Genomic DNA, 23,407 nt, shown 5'->3' with positions numbered 1-23,407 from the left:
TTGGGTTCTGTGTGTAATCCAGATGTAGCAAAATCAAAGAATTAACAGCAGTAATGAGGACCTACTGCCTCTGGCTCAGTATGCTGCAATGCTCAGCAGGCTGCAACGTTTCCTCATTACTAGGTCTTTTCCATTAAATATCTTAAGCAACAACTTTGGTTTTTCATGTATTAGATATGCAACTCTGCAGTCTCACTTCTTAATTCCTGTGCTAGGAGAGTTACTCCAGGGATGTCTACACTTCAGGTCAACAGCCATGTAGCTCTGTACTTCAGGGACCTGCCAGAACCTGAGACCTGCTCCGGTGAAATGAGCAATTCTTCCGGAAAACGGAGGTTGGGAAATTTCACACATCATCTGAAATTAATACCACTACTCATTCTTATGAATAGTCCTCAAATTAGAAAGTAGATTGCATAATTTTTGAATTGTGAAAAGAACTGCTGAGTTCTGCCATTAGGCTAGGGTGAGAAAGGCTGCTTACACACTCCTTGATGAAAACTTGATGGAAAGACTTGAAAAATGGATCAGCTTTTTTGAGTAACAGCTGTTGATTTCTCTGCTAGCCTCTTGCCTCCATCTTCAAATGGGTTGTTCAAAACACCCTGGACCAAAAGCAGGACTAGTGAAAGGCTGTGGGTAAACAAACAGTGTCTGGAGGAAGTGAATACCATTTATTGAAACTTCGCTAGACCATTTTTCTAGCAGCTAATAGAGAATTCCTTCTTCAGTTTTGTTCTCCAGTACTGGATGATACAGGCAATTATTGAAAGTGCTTGACAAATAAAAAGTATGAAAAATAGGTCTGGAGGCATATTTCAAAAATTCAAGCTGACCAACCAAGCCCTGCTTAAAAACCAAAATGATTGAGTGATTACTTTCTCTCTATTTTCATAAAGCAAAAAAAAAATAATTTTCTATCTAAGAGTGACCAACTTCAGAACCATTACTACTGCAGTTCTATTGGGTAACTTGGGAACATCCTATATTTTCATTCCTCTCCTTTCTGTTTAAATAATAATGCCTCTAGTCATGGTACACAGTCACTGTTTTAATCAAGAACTGTGCATTTTAAATATTTGTGTTCATTGTAGCCAAGAAGTCTGCAGAGTCGGTGTTTTGACCAATTAAGCTTTAATCAGGACAGAATGTTTCAATGTTAAAATATACAAATTGCATCTGATCCACTGGCATATGCTACCTTTCTTGTTGTAGCACTGTCCTTCTTCTTAATCTGAATGGCTCAGCTATGGGTTTTCATTTCTCAGTAATGACATGAGCCTCCCATTGCCAACAGAGCTGTTACAAGAGCAGAGTGAATGCTGCCTTTATAGCTCATCAGCTGTGTACTAGCACATCTACCAGGCAGTATCGTGCTTCATTTATTTACTTGCCATCTCTCCTCTTTCCTCTTTACTCTGTATTTGAAATTTTCTGTCACTTATGTTCTGTAATGGAAGACACATGAGTATTGTTTCGGTACTCCAGAGAGAAGATGGGTTGTCATAGCTCGGGGCACATTGAAAGGACACAGGAATTATTGGATGTTCTATTTGTCACAGACTGAAAGGCATAATTCTTCAAAACCATCCACCCACTTCATCCTCAGAAACCTAAATTCACTGTACCTCTCCTGCCCCTTTACTTATGAAAGGGGTGTTCAGGAAAGGTCAGAGGTAATTGATTAAGGCCAGCAAGAACCCCAGTGAAGAGCATCTCAGACACCATTTGTTTCTCAAAACGATGAATCCTTGCTAATCCCCCACTTGTGCAAATTTCAAGCCCTGTACCAAAACCATAACCAGAGCCATGAACTCCATGTTCACCTTGCCAGCTGCAGCAGATGTAGAGCCACTGGCCCTCATTTCAGTTCTGTTTCTTGGCATTTCTGCTACCCAGTTTTCTGCTACTGTGTATTTCAGCTTACTTTCTCCTCTGCTTTCATAACATTAGTATTCCCCAATCAGATCCTATTTTGTCCTTTTAGACCCAGTTGAAAATTTCCCTAGACTTAGAGAAATTCTGCTTATGTCTCCTGTATTTGTGAGTATTCTAAGTTTGGTAGTGTCCTGAAATGTCCTTTAAAATTACCCTTGCTTCAATATTTCTATCAATACAATACTGTACTACCCCTGATCCTCAGATCATTCTGTTAGAGAATTTCCCCTTATTTGATGTTTTGCCATTTAGGGTGTTCCTAATATACAGTATAATATAAACAATCTTAAGTCTACTTGATAGATTTCCTTTTCAAGCTAATTTGAGTTAATTTTGAGCTATATTATCCAACTGGAAAAAAAGGTCCCTTTTAAAACAGCAGAATTCTTCATATGAGCAAGCACTTAATGAAAGTAAGTAAAATTTCCACAGTCTATCCATCAGAGGTGGCTGGATGCTGTGTTTTTTGGGGTTTTTTTCTTTTTTGCATTTCATTCATTGAATAAATAATATATATATTGTTGCAAAAAATTCTAACTTACTTCTTTGATTTTAAGAATTTAAATTGAGGTTCTATTTTTTCCTACTTTTTCCTACCTTTTTGGCATCCATCCACAACTACAGAGAAAGTTCCAAAATGGAAAAAGGATTACTTATCTGACCCTTAAGCTTCACAATTGTTTGAATAAGTTTTTATGGGACACACCAAAATTTTTCTTGGGATTCACCTTTGATTTCTGTGTAGGCAGGTTAGAAGTCTCTGTTCTCCTGTATTACCCTGCTCTGAATAGATAACATAGTCATGTATTGTTACTTTTAAGAAGGGAGAAAAGTAATTTATTACTTTCACTAAAAAACTGAGACACAGTTCATAAGCCTAAAATGAAAGTATAGAACACCCTGCTATAAATCATATTTTGTGCATTTAAAGCTATGTGATGAAATGGACCAGAGGGAAACACAGAACAAAGCTTTGATCACTTTGATCAAGCACAGACCACCTATCGGGCTCCTGGGTGCCACTGTGCATCATGCACATTTTCAAGTTTTTGTCATAATAGCTACCAGTCACTGAGCTGAAATAGTGGATGGTGATTAAACATGTGATTGAATCCAGACGTTTTAATCATACCCTTCTATCTATTTTTGCAAAGCAGGCAGCCTGCTTTCCCAGCAGTCCTCATGAATAGCCCAGGGATGATAATTTGCATGCTAACTCAATTCATGTACCACACTGATTGTATGGAACATCTGTTGTTGATTGTTTTGGTCCTCTGCTTCTCAAACTAATATATGAAAATGCAGAAAGTAAAAAGCAAATTATCATGCCAAGGGCAGAGAGCAATTTGTTCCTTCTATTTCGTTGGAACTTTATGTTGTAGATATTGATAAATATCAGTACACTCCTGCTGTCCCCCTGGACTTGCACTAAAATAATGTGCTTTAAGTTGCTGCAATTTTCCAGATGCTTTTTTTTCCTTCTCAACCTAATTTTGGCATAGCTTTGGCATAACCACATTTGATGTAGTTAGAGAAAACCCTTCCCCCATTGTGTTTCCCAGGCCACATACTCACCACTGTGGATCTAGAACAGACATTTCTGTTCTTCCCTAGATAGATGTAAAGAAAGAAAGCTCCCCAGAAGCTTCACTTGTCCCCGAAGTCTCACTTTGCTCAAAAAGGAAACTATTAATCTTCTCAGGAATGAGATTTTTCTATCTTCATAGAAGAAAATTGAGACACTTCATAATATTGTCTGAGGAAGCTGCTCCAGCATGGAGAAGGTTGCTGCCAGGATAGTTTAAAATGACAGCAAGTCTCAATACAGAGAAATAAATCTGTACTTCTAGATCCATGATACATCAGGTTTCAAAATAGTAAATTGAATGGCATGTGAGTGAGAAAATTACCAAGGAGCTACACAGCTTCAATGGTAAATTTACTTTCACGCTGTATGCACTTATGCTACTGTTTGGAGGGAGGCTATTAAAATTGCCAGCAAGGTTAGCTACTTTTTCCCAGTATTTTTGCCTAATATTTAAGATGTAGGGTGCTTTTTTCACCACAGGAAGAAGAGACAGTATGTCTGTGCATGATGCAGTTTAGTATGTGAGCTATCTGAATGTTTAAGTTTTCAGTCTGCACAGAAAGATAAATGGCTTGAAATAACCATTGAGAAAATATTCCATTAATCCATCAGCAGCTGTTGATTCAGAGTGCAACTGGCTACAAAGACTAGCTGCATATTCAAGATTGCTATAGGAACAGCTATGGATTACATCACTCCAACTCTCTTAAAGTCTGGCTGCACTGGATCTCACCTTCTGTACTCTGTGTGTGTGAATATTGCATTTGCCTTTGCAAATTTCCTACATGCAGGTTGATTCTGAGAAATACATCTGTGTCTAATTCCCCTGGTGATTCATTCTCATGATTATTGTATGGCATCTTGGCTTTCATTTTTCTTTTTCTGCTCATTTGTCCTTCAGAAAGGTTTGTTGTGAAAGAGAAATTGTTATTGTAGCATATATGAACATGCAGGGTCTTTGTGGGAAAGCAGGGTCAGGCGTCTGCAGGATCTTTCACGCTAAATCTCCAGGCATCAGCGCACACAAAGGAGAGAAAAAAACAAACAGGAAAGAGATCTAGTAAAAAAGTGCAGCTGGGCTGAAGGCAATTCAAGCAACAGTGACCTGCATGCACTACCTCGGTCATGCCTTCACTTGCCAAAATGAGTTGATAGGCATCTTAACACTAATGAGAAATTCGGACAAAAAACTCTACTGCTCCAGAGATTGTTATACTTGATATACTTCACTAACTTTGGCATGGACTGAAAATTAATTTTCCATGGACTTTAGTGTTAACTAAAATGGTTACAAGAGTGAATATGAAGACAGAGTAGGAAAAAACATTAAAGTGCCATTTCTAATTAACAGAAATTCGTGTATTGCCATCCTGACAATTCTTTTTAGTATTGAACTGAAGGAAAAATATATTTTTAATTAATTTTTTTTTCTTTCAAGTCTTTTTTTTCCTCTGATCCAAATTATTAATTAAAAATTGAGGGTTTCATTTATCTCATCTTAAAAAAAATTACCCTATAGTTTCAGTTAATTACATTGTTCAGATCTGTTTAAAGATGTCAGCATGACTTCCAGGTTTCTTGCAGACTTTCAGGAAAAGTAGGACTGGATCTAAACTACTCATGTGAAAAATACAGGAGGAAAAAAGATTTCTGACAAAATCTTCAGGCCTCCTTTGCATCACAAAAAAGGGAATCAAATCAACCTCTGTCTACACTCACATTTAATTAACTTTTATTCTAAAACTGATACAATGAGTGCATATAAATGATAGGGAAATGAAGATGATAAAGTTTATTCTCAGGAAGGAAAAATATATTCATTAAAATTCAAATAACAGATGCAGTCTCTTAGCACTCAATATAAAATTCAAAATATGGCAGGAGGCAAGAGAGAAATGCCAAGAAAACTGCTTCCTCATATTCTCTCTTTTCTTCGACTTTTTTCTCTTGATAGAGAAGAACAGCCAGACTTATGGGTTGGCAAACTTTAATCTTTTTCAGTTTTTCATTCTTCTCCTGAACTAACTCTAAAATAATATGCACAGTGGTGGATCCCACAATCTTCAGCTTTTGTTGGGATTGTCCCACAAATCAAGGCTTCTGCTTTCCAGGCAGTACCACAAGATGTAGGACTTCTGTAACTTAAATGTCTGCTCTCTATAATCAGAACTGACTAGTGGTTGTTTGCCATGGTTAGCACCAGCTTGTTCATACTGTAGAGACAGAGCCACAGCAAGAGCTGGAATCCCTGTTAATTTTCCATTAAGTTAGTTTGACAAATCAAATACATTATACTGTAAATATGCAAACAAAAGAACTTGATTCATGTGCTCTTGTGGTTGTTGGATAACTTAGTAAGGATAGCAAAAATATCTGCGCTTCTATAGTCACAAACTGTGCCTGCAAAGCCAAAACTTTTTTGTCTTCAGCCTGGATCAAAAGAATGCCCCTCAGCAACATCCCATCTTTTTATTCTGCTGGTGGTGTGGAATGTCAGTGGTGGAATGTCAGTGTCAGACACTGATGATGGGTGTGTTTGTTGACCAGTGGTGCTTCAGAGCTCCAAAGAGGATTTTGCACCCGGAAAACAAACTTGACATGACAGGTGAGCTGACTATACAAAGCTCAGAAACTCCCACTTTGACCCAGATATGTAAGACTCACCTTTTTTCAAATCATCTCTGTTCCAGAATCACGACTGATGATACTCAAGATGAGTGGTTCCAGTGCTTGAGAAAAATATTTGCCCATATTTCTGCTTTGTCTATTCATTAAAAAAAAAAAAAAAAAAAAAGTGGTAAAAAATCTACCAGGTATTACTGGGAGTTTTAAGCTACTTAACATTGAGCATCTAAATGTAAGATTAGTTGCCCATAGAGTGAATGGAGAGTAGACACTGGAAACATTTCACCAGTGAAAGACTTAGCCAAACAGGATACTAATTTAGATTTACCAGTTAAATTCTTCCATTTAGGCAAAGGTAAAATAATCCTGGACATAAATAAGGATTGCCATTATGTCTACACAGGCCACATGTGAGCTCCTTTTTCTTGTGGGGGGTTTCCTACCAGTATGTAAGGATTTGGACAGCCCAATCATCCATGTAAAGGTGATGTGAAAGGTGGTGAAAAGGGACGATTTCTGTTGGGAATCTAGCATATCTAGAACGCTAGAAATGGAGTGCTCTTGTGGAATTTTCTAGTTTTGCAGCTACAGAATGTTAGTCACATCTGATCTGATCACAAAGATGAGGTACAAAATTCAATGATAAATTTTATCAGCTGTTTTGATCATTGATCAGAAAATTCAGGAGTCAGTATGCCTGAATTCACCAAACCAGTCTGATCTGTGTTTGATTATAATGTGCTGAAGCCCATGGGCTTAAGTGGGTTAACCCTTGAGTGCAATTCAACCCCAGCTGTCTCAGGTTCAGGGAGAGAATTGAAAGGATAAAAGTTCAAAAACTTGTGGGTTCCAATAAAGACAGTTAAATTGGCAAAGTAAAACCTATGTGTGCAAACAAAACAAAAAAGGAATTTGTTATTTCCCATCAGCAAACAAGCATTTAGTCATTTTGAAGAAAGCAGGGCTCGATCACTTTGTTTACTTGGGAAGATGATAACTGAGTTTTCCCCTCTTCCTCATCTTTTCCCATCTTTTATTGCTGAGCACAACCTCATATGGTGTGGGATATGCCTGTGGTCAGCAGGATCAGCTGTGTCCCAGCTGTGTCCCCTCCTGACTTCCTGCACACCCCCAGCATACTCAACAGCAGGGCTGTGTGAGGACCAGGAAAGGTTCTGATTCTGTAGAAGAATGATTTCCTCAGCAATTGCTGAAACATCTCTGCATAATCAATTTTGCATAATCAAAATTTACTGTATCCTAGCCAAGACCAGTACATGGTGTGATGGTCAGCACAGACTGGGGGAGCATCTCTGGAACCTCTTGTAGCCACCTCCACAAAATTTCTATTTGAGATTTGCCCTTCTGCCAAGACACCTTCCACTATAGACTCACCTGAATTCCTGCAGTTTTATATTGCAGACTCTGAGCTCTTATGTTGGATATGAACCACTAGACATTATTAGCACTAAACTACCTGCTGGACATTTCTGCTGAAGATAAACATGTGGGTCATGGCCTTTTCTATGTGGATCAAGAACTGCAGCTGATACAGAATAGGCCCTGAATACACTGAAGGCAGACATGGCCTAATGTCAAGTTATATGACTATTAGACTCTTCAAGTATTTCTCACTTCTTCATACACCTTTTTAGACTGACTTGGCACTGTGATAGTATAGCCCTGTTCTCACACTGTATCCTGTTCTGTGGCTATTTGCTTCCCACCTACTCTCCAAGGGAGCATGGAATACCCCAAGACAAAATCCCTTTCTCTGGACACCATGCAGTGTTTATAGAAACAATTCTAGATCTTAAGAAGAGGAAGTAATTAAAGTTTGGATGCTTTGATAGCAGAACTGCTATGTCAAGATTTTCAGACACCAACACTACAGCTGAAAAGGGAAAAAGCAGTGGAAACCATACACTAACTGGTTATCTCAACTAATACCCTCAACCATTCACCCTTCTCTCATGTGTGTTGTCAATGAGTGATCCCCTCTCAGTTATGTGGTAACTGCATTTTTTGATCTATGTTTTCTTTTTAGCCATGATTCTTCCTATTTTTTATCTTGTTTGTGAGCAAGCAATGGACTAGTCTAGTCTTGTGATAATTAATGACTGAACCCTGAACTGAAATGGTTTGCATGTGCTGTGTTGCGTCAGGACCCTTTGAACATGTCAATCTTCACTCTGCTCTCACTTCTTAAATGGCAATAAATAGTATTCAAAAAACAGAAAAAAGTAGAAGAGATAATTACCAGAGAAAATTATGCTTATTGCCAGAAAGAGGGACTATCTTATAACCTCCTGCTCTGACACAGAGATTCCCTCTTTTCAAAAACGAGCAAAACATATTAGTGAAAATTTCTTTCCATTTCAGTGATGTTGAGTAGCTAAAGTTCTAGCTGTTTTTCAAAATCCATACTGTAGGAAGAGACTCCTTAATGAATAACAGAGGCCAGGTAACATTATTTAAAATACTTGAAATCTGGTGTTTTCCAAGGAAGAATGCAGTTTTATACACACCAGTAAAACAGACACTGCTTAGAAATACAATAATATATCTTGGTCTAGGACTTGAGTTTTGGTGGTGCTGTGAGACGAAGCACACAACAGCATGGCTTGTACAATAAGCAGAAGGAAGACACATTAATTACTGAACATTTTGTAAGGGGCATGCTTAAAAGCAGCTCCGGTGTAGCTCATCATCTGGTGCAAGGCTTAGATTTTAGGACATCTGTGCTTTGCTTTCTCTTGTAAGTCCTTTTCCACAGAAGCAGCACATAACACTCCATGTGAACAAAGCAAAGTCAGCTGATTAACATCTGTTGGTTTGATTAAAGTCATATAGACTGAAAAATTTCAGGTTCCAGTAAGACAAGCTTGCTCTTGTAACAAAGCCAGGCATTGTGTAACAAGCTGCCTTTGCTATACCTGCTCATATGATTTAGAATCATGTTTCACACCTGAAAAGGGGAACCCAGGCTGCCTGAACTGGTTGTGTAAATTCCCTTTTCTGTTCAACCACTAAAAGATATTAGTAAGCATGCCAGCTACTGTCCTTACTACACAATACTGCAATAGAAGTTTAAGACTTTGGTTTATTTTGGGTGAGTTAGGTTTAGGCAATGTGTACATTGGGATTTCCTTGTTGGTGTTCAAGCTGCTCATAATGTGGTATAATTGTGCTGGTAACTGCATCACAAATGACTGCAGTCACCTTAGAACAAATTTTTAATCAAAGTATATGTTAAAATGCAGATGTTGGAGAATGCAGAGTTCTATTTATAGATATCCTTTTCACACTTCAAACAGTTTCCCATGTTGTCAGGAAGGGATTTAGAAATTTAAAGGAGCAAAATAATGTTCTTGTCAGCAAGACTCTTGTCTGTGGTAGATGCTTTTTCTCCTGACACCAATCCTACACCTACCAGTTAGGTTAAATTTTGTCACTGGTGATCTTGTAACACCACAGCTCAAGTTTAGAGCAAAGAGAACTTCAGACATGGTCAAGGGTTTTAGCTGAGAAGTATAGGATGTCTAAACTCATGGCACATGAGTGGAAGGACCACAGCTTACTCCATGAACTATTTCTGTCACCAGAAGAAACATTTTTCTGGAAGGTTATTAGTAATCTGTGAGTGAAAATTTAGGCTGGCTGATGCATGTGCCTCAGAAATCACCATACCTTGTGTAGGTGTCTACAGGATGCAGTGAGCAAAATAAGCTATCCACGGTGCTCTGTTAGCACAGTGCCAAAATTATCTGCATGTGGGACATACTAGGAGAACAAAATAGCCACATCAATTTTGAATCAGCATTAGATCATGTCTGCCTTCAGTTCAGTGTAAGGATATATGCTATATCATCTTCAGTGTTTCAGTACAGCCCCAGTGCTACAGCCACATTTCAAACATCTGCACACACTCAGCCTCTGCTGTGCACTACATGGCTATTAAAGTAAACAGCACCATCTTAATGCTCTGGTGGGAGTCCAGGTGTTGGGAACAATTTCCCAATGAGAAACAGTCTCTTCCAGTTGCAATATAGAGAAGCAAACATCACTGGTAAATAAGAAATTCAAGACCTACCATCTTCTATCCAAGTGACAAAGAAATATAAAAGCTGAAATGAGTATGCTAAATCCCTGACACAAATTCAGAGATTTTACTGGTCCTTCTCTTTGCAGTAAAAGAAAAGTCAAACATATACAAGCAAGATACATCTTGCTGAGCAAAGCACAGTGTCAGCAACGCAATGGTTGACTGTTTCTTTAACTAAAAAGAAATATTTATAAAATTAGTAATTTTTCTTCAAAAGAGTACAGGAGGGAACTGGGCTGACACCTGACCAAAGTGAGTGACAGGATGCCATTTTCATTGTGAAGATACAAACTTATTTTAGCTGTGTCCCGTAGCTGAAAATAACCTTCTTAAAATTTGCTGTATATGCTAGCACAGAATGTCATGTGGCCTGTAGCCAGGAGGACTCTGCAGGTAAGCATCACAGTACAAGCTAACAAATATGGTTCCAACTTAATTTTCTGATGCATCTTAAAGATACCTAAAGTCCTGTGCCTTTCCTTTAATAACTCTCAGTGTACTTAAGGTGAAATTGTCACTGCAGCTCCATTTACTGAAGTCACTGGGTGATGGTGGCAAGAAATAACATCAGCTGATTAATGTGCTTCTCAGACAACTTGAAATCTTTCAAAAAATTCACCACTCCCTGTGAAGCACATTATCATCACCAGGCTAATTATACTCAAAGTTGATATTCTAAAGGAGTTCAGGGATTTCCTTTTATATAAGAAAGTGAGATGATTAAATGCCCTTGCAGTGTCTATTTCTTTCAACAAGTAGATTTTTGCAGAACTGTTACACTCTGAAATGTCCCAGATGGTGCTTTCCAGTTGCACTGGAGCATGTATTTTCTGGTAATTGCACAGCTTACCTAATTCCCTTGATCCTGAAGTCTATTCTCTTGTAACAAACTTTTTTAAAGGGAAGCATCTGTTTTATGCAAAACCACACCATTTTGAAGGGATTGGGATGTGGAGTACATAAGAAGCATGATTTTGAAGACTTGGAGTGACTGTAGGGACCCATCTGGAAATTATAAATAAAATGTAAAACATGAAAAAATTGCAAGTAAATGGTAAAACTTCAAAATTTGAAAGTAGAAGGTAAGTCTGATAGACACTGAAAGCCAAGATTAGCCTAGGACATACAAAAATGATTTGTAAACCAGGCCTCTGTGTACTGTGGCCTTTTGTCTCCCTCAAGTTACACATAAGTTTGTCTACAGATCTTTGTTGATTTTTATCCTTTTTATCACAGTAAATTTCAATGTGCCGTAGCAATTTATTTAATATTTCACTAAGGATTCTGCCTAGTGCACCAATATGAACAATTACTGCATAGAGTTAAATGCTTAATCATCTATATGGAGTGAAAATAAGACTTAAAGGTACATCTGTGAAAACACTGCATTAATAAAAACAACCTCTAATAGCAGAAGCGTTTTGTTCAGTACCTGAACACAAAATCTTCGGAAAAGGGATAAAGTTAGGCCCTGTGAGTAAATTTAAAAGACTTTTTTTCCAGAAAAGATTGCAGAAGGTACTGAGGATTATGCAGGGGAAAAGGAGTTTGCAGTTCCCTGGGAATGGGGGAGCAGCTCTGAGGAATTATCCTAAGCAATGAACTTCACAGATAACTTCATCAAAAAAATTCCTTTCCTGTAAGAACAGCCTGGTGCGCTGACAAAACCCTCAGTGATTCCTGATCTCTTTCAAAAGTGCATGGTAGTTTTTAAAGCTTTTAAAGCTCTGGGAATTTTTTTTTGTACTAGAGGCTTTGGATTTGTTGTTGAGCATGATGGGACTGTGTGTGGGAGAGAAGGGATTTGTGCCAGAGACATTTAGACAGCAGGGTGAATGTGAGCCAGATATGTCTGCAATGAACAGCTATTTCTGGCTGCTCAGGACAAGGACACCTGGGCTTCAGCATGAACAAAAAAAAGAAATTAATAAAGTTGAAGGGATGAAAACCCTCTAAGATACTGCAAACGACCTGATATATCCTATTTGTACTCTTCAGTGACTCATGAATAACACAAGATCACACTGGTAGCTGACATTAGAACAAGCTATAAGTTAATGAACTGACATTACAATTTTTAGTTTTGAAAAAACAATTGAGTGGCAAATAGCCACGACAACATTTTGTCCATACGTTTTATTACATTAATCTGAGTAAGGCAGAGGGGAGTCATAAAGTTCTATTTGAAAATGTATATGCATTGTCTGGCAATAAATTATTCAATTAATACTTTGATTTCAATACTGATGTATTAATACTCACCAAGTACTGGTGAGTATTTTCATTGTTAGTGAAATGACTAACTTCAATGGAAAAGACACCACCACTAAAGCAAAATGTCACATGCTTATCTTTGTCTAGTTGATGCTCTAATTATTTTTTTTAATTAAAAAAAAAGCCATCAAGCAAACTAAAATAGGAAATCAAAGCCTAGTTTTTCTGCAACCACACAAATGCCATATTGTGCATTTCCCTTAGCAGAACCAAACTGGACAAGGCTGCTTTTGTCCATCTGTCAAGATACTCTGTGACAACAGACTCAGAGATCAGTTTAAGAATCAGGTCACAGTTCTGTGTTTCTTTTGTGTCATTTACCCTGTGTTCTCCACCATCACAAATGAGGTATTAAAGAGTTACATGGTCTTCATCACATAACCCATTACACAGGAAAGTTTCTCCCAAAACTGCCCTGAGGACCCCAAGCCAAATGTTGGATCCAGGACACAACAAATACCTTCCTTCATCCTCAAGAATACTCAGGTTCATTGTACAAGAAGCCCATATGTGTGAGCACAGAGAAACAGCAAGCCAGTGCCACACTGGAATTGTGTGATTTCTGCAATTCCTATCAGTCCATTATGGGCACTTTTGACCTGACATACTTTGCGTGGCCCATGACTTTGTCCACCTGCCTGGTAGCCCAGAGCACAGTGTCACCACATCTACACAGTAGCCACATTTCCAGTGTCTGCAGAAATTGTAAGTGGACATCTCAGTCCATCCCTCTGTAACTCCATAGGAATAAAGATGAAGCTGGCAACAACTTGACCTACTGTTGGACTCTGTGCATGAGGGTGATTATAGAGAATGACGTTCTCATGTCTTAAAAGTGTGCCAAAACCTGCAACAAGGTGGGCAAGGTAACACCTTCGGCACCTAATTGACTGGTGTGTGGATAAATAACAGTCCTAGCTTGTGGATTTCACATGTTAGGGAAGATCTGGCTGCTTTCACAGTACACAGACATGCATCCAAATACCCTTACCACTGCTGAGGGAGGCCCTTTTTCTGATTTCATCTGGTTTTGAATACCTCAAGTGCAAAGACATTGTTCCTTGTGTAAACATCCATTAGCTCTAATGCATGCCTGGACCTGCCCCAGCTTCCTGAATCACCAGCTCAGAAAGCATGAAAAAGGAAAACATGACAAATGCCACTGCAAAGTGAACTGAGTCCACTGCCAAAACCGTAACACAGAAATAGAGGGGTCTCAAAAGACTGTCAAGTCTTTAAGGTGGGTTCAATTTTACGTCTAGGCCATCCCCAGCAAGACTTTCATAGGTATAGCTAATCTTTTCCTATCTCCCTGATGAATCTTTACTAATTATCTTAATGTCTTCTGTGGATTTTACTTTATAAAGCTCTTTTGCTGTTGCCAATTTGGACTAATTGATCTGCATCTTTTTTGAAAGGAGGTATGACAATAAGGAAGTGTTGATCCAGATAAAGCCTAATAAACACAAATAATTCTAGCCAGAATGTTTTTGACTAAAAATCAGAATCATGTTAAAGCTCTTAGGCTCTACTTTTTTCACTTGTTTATTGCTACCTTATTTGTTTAACTTGTTTGTTACTACTTCAACCAATTGTCCTGTACATTGAAAAGGTCTTTTTTTTCTTTCCTTTGATTTCTGACTTCTCAACTGTTCAAAGGTATTTTAAATGCTGATCCTTTCTTCTAGTCTACAAGTAACCTTTTCACAGACTTTTGCTATTTGCATATTTTGTAAACATGTTCTCCAGCCTCTAATCAGCCAAGTCAATACTGAAAATGTTGAGTGATACTGGCTAAAGTCATCCTTCCAGGATCCTACTTACATGCGTAACAGAAAATTGGAAATAACTACTGTTTGAGTGCAGGTTTTCAAGCAATTCTGCATCTACTGATCTTGACCTAACTCTGACCTAGGAAAGTCAAAATACTCTTCCCATTCTTTATGGATACAGCACATGGAGCATGCATTTTAAAAAAACTTTCCTAGAGGCAAAATATGTCACTATTATTGTTTCCTGCCTATCCATCACACTACTTATTCAGAAAGTAAGAAAATTAGATTTGGAACTAGCTTTGGCTCAAGCTGCTTTTGGCAATCCATTCTGACTGTTTCTCATCATAATATTACTTATTATATTTTTATTAATGTTTCTCATTCCTTTATTGCTTGCAATTTTGTTTTGTGTAAGAGAGTGTTTCTGTATCTTCCTGGAGCCAAAAGGTTAAGCTTGACTGATTCATAATTCTTCAGAATGTTACACATAAAGACCCCATTTAGTCCAGTGGAATCTTTCTTCTGAACAACACCGATAGGCACAACCAGTGAAATTACTTCTGTGATTTATGTTATGTTAGTGAGTTATGGTAAAAACAGTCCAATATACAATGGCAATCCATGCTGATGTTCAAACAGGCATACTTCAGAACACAGAAGAAAACAGGGATTTCTACCCCAAGATTGATAACCTCTCTCATATTGGGAGCTCTCAATTCCATATTCTAGGTGTAGCAGGTTTTCTCACACCCTTTAGCTGCAAAAAGTAAACTTGCTCAGATACGCAAAATATCCTTTTACTTTCCCATCTACAATCATGCTTTTCTCTTTGAAACTTTTGTTGTAGTTGCGCATGCACAGAGATGTGGACAGCTTCTGCACATCTGTCCCCAGGATACATCATACTTCTTAAGTGATTTATACAAAGCATCTATAGACTAATAAGGAAAACAAGACTACCATCTGAAACTGTAATCACACATCTTCAAATATCCTAGAATTTAACATCACCCATCTCCTCTCTCCCTCTGCTTTTCCAAATATATCTGTGGAAACGGATAGTCTTGAAGGAACTGCATGACAATATCTAGATTATGAGGAACCCTCTGGAAAAAAGAATCTTTCCAATTATGTATTTCATTTTGTGCTTTGTCTCTCAAGGCAACAATTTTCAGAAATAATTTTATGGCAGATTTGAAGGCACAGTTCTTCTATGGATTCCTCATTCATACCAGCACTAAATTTGCCATCTTTATCACAGAAAAGCTGTGTATACTCCAACACATCATGAATTAAAGGAGAAATGAGGAAGCAGCTCAATGTCCAGGATACTTTAGGAAGAAGAAAAGCAGAAACATGAAGACATGGTTGCATAAGAGTCCCAAGCTAATAAACCAAATATAAGCAAGCAGCCAGAATTTATTTTTTTTTTCAATCAGATATAAAATGCATAAGGAAGTCTATTTTCTCCAGTGAACTGCACATCTGAATTGGACTGCAGACTTGCCAACTGGACAAACTTTCAACAGATGTTATTTGGAGAGGGACAAGATCCTGATTCTTGGATTTTCCTCTGTGCTGTTTCTTCTATGGCAATTCACCTGAAATAATTAGGAGCTGCAGCAGAAAGTGTGAATGACACTTGTACAGAAGCCATGTGTCATCCATTTTAAACTTAGCTGACAAGAGTCCTGAGAGGCAGGAGAGAAATTTAAAATCATTAAAATAGTTTCTACAACCATGAGCTCATATTTACAATATTAGGAAAGGGGATTTTTCTCCTTGAAAGCAGGTTGAATTTCTTAATATAAAAAGATTCATTACTACCTAGACTGAGGAAATTGCTGAAGGGAACATAAGGATACAAGCAAGGGAAATCCCAGGAACCAGGGGCACACTGAAAAGGTAAGTGCTGTGAGTGAGAGACACTAGGAGGTTCTGTAAGGAAATATGGTGCTAGATCAAATGGGAACAGAAGATTTGGATCATAACAAGGAAGGATGTGAAGAGAAGCAGCAGAGACTAAAGGAAAATTGATAGGTTATGAGAGGTGTGTATCTCATCTCAGAGGCCCAGGGTACAAAAATAAAGTCTTCTATTGAATGGGAAGAGCACATTTTTATATATGCACCAAAGTCTGAATTTTTCAGACTCAGAAACACAAAATCAATAATAAGACCATGTAGGAAAGCTCAAAGTCAGAAAAACATCTGAATGTTTTTAATAATTTTCATATATTGGCTTGGGAATAACATCCTTGATTTTTTTTAACAATTGACATTAAAAACTATAGTGCATTGTAAAACACAAATAACTAATGCTGTAAAGTGTTTTCAACAACCTGACTCAAGTAGAGGTCACGTTAAAAATGTAAACTTTTAATCAAGAGATCAATCTGTAGGGATATGGGGAATTAAGTACGTTTTTTTCTTGATTACTACATTCTGGCAAAGGCCCTTCAGTAGAAGGAATGTAAATGAACAGGACAAGTAGATTAATTACAGTGTATGACTTCCAGACACATTATTATTTAATCTTTGCACTTTTCAGTTGGCTTTCATCATCAGTCAACAAAAAAATTTCTTCATCATCATCTGTTTGCTATTTACAAATCTAACTCAGTTACCATCTCAGACTCCAGAATTCCAGGTCTCTCTGTACTCCTTACTTTTCTGCCAACAATCTTTATGGAACATAGGAAAAAACTGGAAATCCTGCCTGGTGAGCAGGGCATGGCTATAATATTTTCTCTTTCTACACACAGCTGAACCCCACACTATGCCTACTGTGTTGCATGATGGCATCGTCAGGGATGATGGCTCTTCGTATGCTGAGTTTCAGCATGTTATTTATTCACTGCTCTGATGGCTCCAGATTGCCTGTGTAAGAGAGGCATGGTATCCATAGGGAAGCCACTGAAAATGGATTAGAAAAACATATTTTCAAATTTACTATTTATCCTAAGGAGAAAAAAGTATTTGTGTCTAGAATGGATTTGCAGTCTTCCACTGGACAGAGACTGCAAGACACATTTTGTTGTCCCAGACTGCACCACAGAAGAGTAAGGCAGGCATCAGCTTTCCTTTTCCCTCTCTCCTCTATGTGGAATTCTTTAGAAATGTTGCTTTGATGTCATTTCAGCACCTGTGGTGAGACCATCTCTTCCATGGAGAGTAGGAAAAGTATGTTGATCACAAGCAGGAACTACAAGACATTGTACTTCATCGAAATAGCTAAAATTCCTTGAAACAATAGATGCACAGACTTCTTGATTTCCTTGTGTATCCCATTCAAGCACTGAAGTTCATGAGTGTAGAGCAAGACAATGTAGATCTATACTGTTAATTTAGTCCCTAATCTATTTGTTTGAATGCCATATGCTTCTATCCTGTGTTTTCTAATGAGCTTACCTTAATAGGAGCAAACCATGCTGATTACTATACAGCAGATTTTTGCCTTCAATCGTTGAAAGAAGTTATTACAGAGATCTGATACAGCATGGCAAATTTTGTTGCTGACTTATCATGCAAATAAAAGTGTTCTCAAGCATACAATATTTTCTTCAGTGACTCCATATCATCTATTCTAGCTGTTTTTAAATTACCTGTATAAAGCAGAAAATAGGTAACTTCTCATTTATATTTTTCTATGCAAGAGCACAACATATCAAGAAAAATTAATTATTATTCACTGCATAAACTGCAAATGAATGGAAAGTAAACTAAAGAAATAACTTAATCATCTCAGCCTAACATGGTTCTTTTTGGTGAACAGGACAATGAAAAAAAAAGGTCTTCAACTTTACTTATACTTCTTCTAAAGTCCCTCAAAAACTTCTAGGAAAGGCTTAGTGCTTAAGTCCTACTGCTTTCATATTCAGCATCTCACAGGATATACTTAATATGTCAAAAAACTGGACTCAAAATACTAAAAATGGAACTACTTAAGATGAAATTTTGTTGACTACGTAACACTTTGTTTTGAGAGATATAGAGAAAACCATAAGGGAGGAAATTGTGGGATATTTTCCTTCTCAGTTCAACCACCTCTATGACTGAGTACCCCAGGGAGCATTTTTAGCTCACCATATGCAGATTTCTGTATATATTCAGCTAAAATATCTTTTTCTATGAAGTGACTAGGAGGGTTTTTTCCCTAAATTGTTCAGTCCTTCCATGTGTGGCTCTCAGCACACTCATGCAGTTTGGAAATGCACTCTGCTGTAAATCGCAAATGAATATTCTTTGTGTTTTTCTTACAAGCTGAACCTGGGGAGAAAAGAATCCGTAGAAATAGTGAAACACAAAGTTCAATGAAACTGAAATAGTGAGGGGGGAAAAAAAAGCCCAACGGCTTTATCCAAGAGTAATGTAAAAAAAGAGAGTAGAGAGTTTTGTGAGCTTGCTGTTGAAAAGTCTGTCAAGAGCAGATGAAGCTAAGTAGGTCAAGTACAGGTCAGAAACTGTTCAGCTTGCACTGCTTTTAAGTTTTATAGAAGGCAGCTCTCATTTGTCAGAAAGTCAATGGGACAAAAATATCCTCTGTAAGTAGCTTAGGATCAGTCAGTCTTCTTTCAGTATACAGATAGTCTCACAAACAAAAGCAAAGACAAAATTCTCTGCTATTGTGAAAGAGGATGGTGTAAGCAAAACAGAGGTATGGAATGAAAATGTCCTGTTATATGATCTGGAAAACCAGTCATTTTTGTCTTGTACCTAATACAGCCATGCAATGAAAAGTTCCTGAGTTCAGTTAAAAACCTCAGGTGCAAGCGAGCCAGTTTCTTCAAGTCACTTCAGCCAAGACACACAAGCAATGCCCCACTCTCCTCACTGAAACGCAGACTGTCTCGCCTGTGAACCAGAGGAACTCCAGTTTCTCTCAAAAGTCTTCTGTCTGAGCTTGTAGACCAAGCCAGGGAAGTTAACTAACACATTGACATCAGTAAACTTTGAAGAGTCTAAAACAAGACTTAAAATTATTTTTTGCCTCTCACTTGATCCCTATGAAAAAACATTTCTGTTAATCTTTTAGAAGGAATCCTTCATATGAGAGACAACAAAAAACCAGAGCCCAAAGGGAAAATATGAACAAAAATAATAGGATGTAAAATTTTAGACAAAATGGGTTCAGTCATTTTGTGTAAGCACCACATACAACCAGCACTTTTTATGGATTCAGAGATTTATGGGGGTTTTTAACACCAATAGCATACACAGGCATATGCTCAAGTACTTTTCTAAGGCAATTGGCTTCTCTTGTACAGGCTCATGTAGATATAAATTGAGGCATATGCAACTGATAATTAAGTGTCTTTAGTAACTCTGGAGAGATTGACTGCCCAGAAGCTTCCTGAGGCTTTGAATGTGATATCTGGGATTTGTGGAAGCTGTGAGCTGGGGAACTGTGGTTGAAACCCTTCTGGTTGGAATCTGTCTCAACTCTTCCTCTACTACATGTGCCTTGCACCTTAGTGATTTTAGACTTTTAACGTGATTCATTGGTACCCTTGTCATTTCTTCCTGCCCCTTTTAATTTAGAATGTATGAAGAAGTGTGCACATGCTCTCACACAAGGAAGTCACAGGACACGTTCAGGTTCCCAGGACCCTGCGTGAGTTGCTTTGCTTTCTACAGCACGTGCAAGAGAAGTATCACCCAGAGAGGCACTGAGGAATACATCATTGTGACGTGCAGAATGGAGATATTCAGGAACATTTTGTGTAGGAGAAGCCATGATCTGCCAAAAAAGCTTGGCCAGCCCGCTGGCTATTGTGGCAATGGAAAGGCAGCTGCAGGTCCACTGGAATCTACGGAATTACAACTGCATTGTTAATTTTAATGAGATTACTCTCAGAATAAAAGTTGCAGAGCTTTGGTGACCTTTACTGAGAGCACTGCTTAAGCTAGTAGGTCTACAGCATGCCAACAAAGCTTAAATATGGGTGCTGCACTGTCAGACATACCAACCTTAAGTCCTTTGAGTATTTACAGAGCACTTACTTTATAAACACAATGTTCTTACAGGCACTTGAGGCTGTGAAGAGTCAACAAATATTTATACTGCTGTGGAAAGAGGTTCTTCACACAAGTGTAAGGGGAAGCTTTGGAGTGCAAAGTAAATTAAAAACCAACTGTGTGTGTGTTGTGTTGCTTCTGTGCTCTACACTCTCTTTGTTTTGGCTCCAATCCAGACTGAAATCCCAACACTCTCCACAAAGGTGGGAAAAAGCTGTCTATAGGACTTAGTCTCTTACCTCCCAGACTAGAGCTGCATATAAAACAGTAACATTTTTCCATTTTTTAATGGAAAACTGTTTTGCAAACGAAGTCATATAAATAAACAACTCTGTTTGCTCTTTGGAGCAAAGAATTATGTAGAATGGCTCCTTGCCACCTGGGTGGAAATCCCATTAGCTGCAACAATTCATGGGATATGGTGAAAATGGTAATTTCACACAGTGCTTGTTATTGATCCATAATTGTCCACCAAAATACAAGACAAAGGAGGGTTGCACTTAGCGTGCAAAACAAAGAAAGGGAAGCATGATCCAAAAACGCTCAAACACTGAATAGCTGCATCTCCCAGGAAATGAGCTAAAACTAAAACAAATAAAACGAAACAATAAAGCAAACCAGCATCCTCACCTCAAGAAAATTAGAATCAAAATCAAAAAAAGTGGAGGCTGGTGGTTTCAAGCACTGTCATGGTGCTCTGTAGACTGGACAACATGCAAAAAATGGACAGAACACACTGGCTAAACAGGCTCTCTGTGCAATCTCCATGAGAGGGTGAACCCTGACAATGTCATGTCGTGATCTTTTGAGAGCTGTGTTTTTCCCTGCAGTGCACAGCCCACTAAGACAAATAAAACAACAGAAATATAATCCCCATGAGTCTCTGAGGCAATATAGGCAAATAAATAAGTCTTGTTTTTCAGAAATTCCATTTTTCAACCCCAAGAAATAAAAATTTCTGCAGAAAGGAGAGGTTTTTTTAATGAAAAATCACATTTCATCCACAATGCAACTTTTTGTTAACAGAGTTAATATGAAAAATCTCTTTGGCTGATGAATTTCAGGCCCATTTTCTTGAGAGGCCAGATCCAGTCTTGGTATAAATCATCACAGTGCCATTGAGCTCATCACTGTGTTTTCAGCAGCTCTGGCCTCACACTGATTATAACTGAAAAGACACAAACATTAGTTTTAATTGTCTGTGATATAAGAGAAATCTCTGCTGCTGAAGCACAGCTCTTTAGGACTACTTCATTTCATAGGAGTTAAAAAAAGAGTGAAAGGACTAAAATGCCAACTTAGGATGAGTACTTCTTAATTTTATCAACAAACTTCTGAAATCTCAGTGTTGCTTCTTCAGGTGCTTTCAAGGGAGGATAAAACGAAAGAGCAAATTAAAAGGGAATACTAAAACCACCTCAGAAAGTACAGCCTGGGGCTGTAATTCTGCTTTCAAGAAGAGACATTAAAAAGAAACCTCAGAAAAGCCTTGAAATATCAGGTAAAAGAGCATAGAACTCATTCATGCTGTGTTTGATGTGGTGTCCTGATGTGGATCTTGGAATCGTTTTTATCAGCTGCAATTGAATTGAGATGAAGGAGATGATCCACACGCCCTCCCCATCTCAGGCTGGAGACATCAGCACAAGACAGCCCACAGTCAGTGGCTGACCTGCTATCGACAGGGGAGAAGCCTGGTTGAGAGCCTCTGCCTTGTGCAATTGTGCAGCTCTCGTAGAGTGCCCGTAAACATATGTATCTTTGGAAAACCATCATGTGTTTTCAACTTCCTGAAGAATTCTTGTAAAATATAACTGAACCACATTACCCTTTGTCCTGTGCTTTTATTCCACTAATGGACAAATTGGGAGGAGGCTGAGAACAAATGTGCTATTAATTACCCAGATGGCTTTTTAATAGAACCTTGGATGATTGCACAGCCACTAAACATTGTCCAGAAATTTCTTAATAACGCTGGCAAAAGAAGCATTCCTTGGGAGAGAATAAAGATGCCATTGACCGGGAGGCTAAGTTATGTCAGGTTAGTTTAGGAGATAGCAGACAAAGGGTGTGTATTGTATGGAAGGAATGACAGGCTGTATCCTAGCTGTCCGGCTCCTCCAGCAATGACAGATTTTCTAATTCACTGCAGATTCTCATAAAAGTGGGTGGTCAGTTCTGGTGAACCAAACAGTGGACCTATTGATTGTGGGTGGGAGAGATGTAATTTTGAATTAACCTGGGTTGATTTAATACAGCAGAGAGTCTTAGTATCAGCATAAAATTAGGATTAATACATTAAATGTTAGGTCAGAATGTTAAATCCCATCGTTGAAAGACCTACATGCAGTCAGCCAAGGCTCAATATGAAGATTTCAGTCAATTGGGGCTACAGGCTGGAGCATGCCACGCTTCCATGGCAGGAACGATGCATGTAGAAATCAGAAACCAAAGACACTTTCCTGTTCTCTGCAAACAGTAACTTTAAAAATTCACATTTTTAATATATCTGTGTCCATATTCTTTTTCCCTTCACCTGACATCATAATGGATAAGAAAATAATTGGCTCAGGCTTGTCCCAGCATTCAGGGAATGATCTCCTATAAAAAAAGAGCAGTCCATCGTGTTGTCTGTCCACTTCTGCATTCATTTTCACAGAAGATTTTTGATACACCAAAAGCTGTACAGAAAATTATTCTATCCAGTATCATTGTAGTTCCTCAGGCAATAGGATTTAAACAGGAGGACGAGAAGGGATCTAGCTTGAAGTTTTTCCTGCCAGTAACATTAAAACAAACAATCAAACAAACAAACAGCACTAAACAAACAAAACCAACTACAAAACCCCAACATAAAAGCTGGGTAAATTATGATAACTGCAATGAAGAGCATGTAGCATTAAACAACCAGAGTTGGTACTGGCAAAAAAAAAAATATAATAAGTGAATTATCTGGAATTGAGAATAAAACAGAAGCCAGTAAGATGACATATAAGAAAAGCACTATGTAAAAACAGATAATCTGAGCATTTAGTAATGTTTGCTTTTTTTGTTTCAAAAATTAAGATTAGTGGGAACTCCATCC

Source organism: Parus major, chromosome 2 (genome assembly GCF_001522545.3).
Source record: "Parus major isolate Abel chromosome 2, Parus_major1.1, whole genome shotgun sequence".
NCBI classification, from domain to species: domain Eukaryota; kingdom Metazoa; phylum Chordata; class Aves; order Passeriformes; family Paridae; genus Parus; species Parus major.
The sequence above is the reverse complement of the archived record's forward strand: the minus strand, read 5'-3'. Positions refer to the sequence as shown.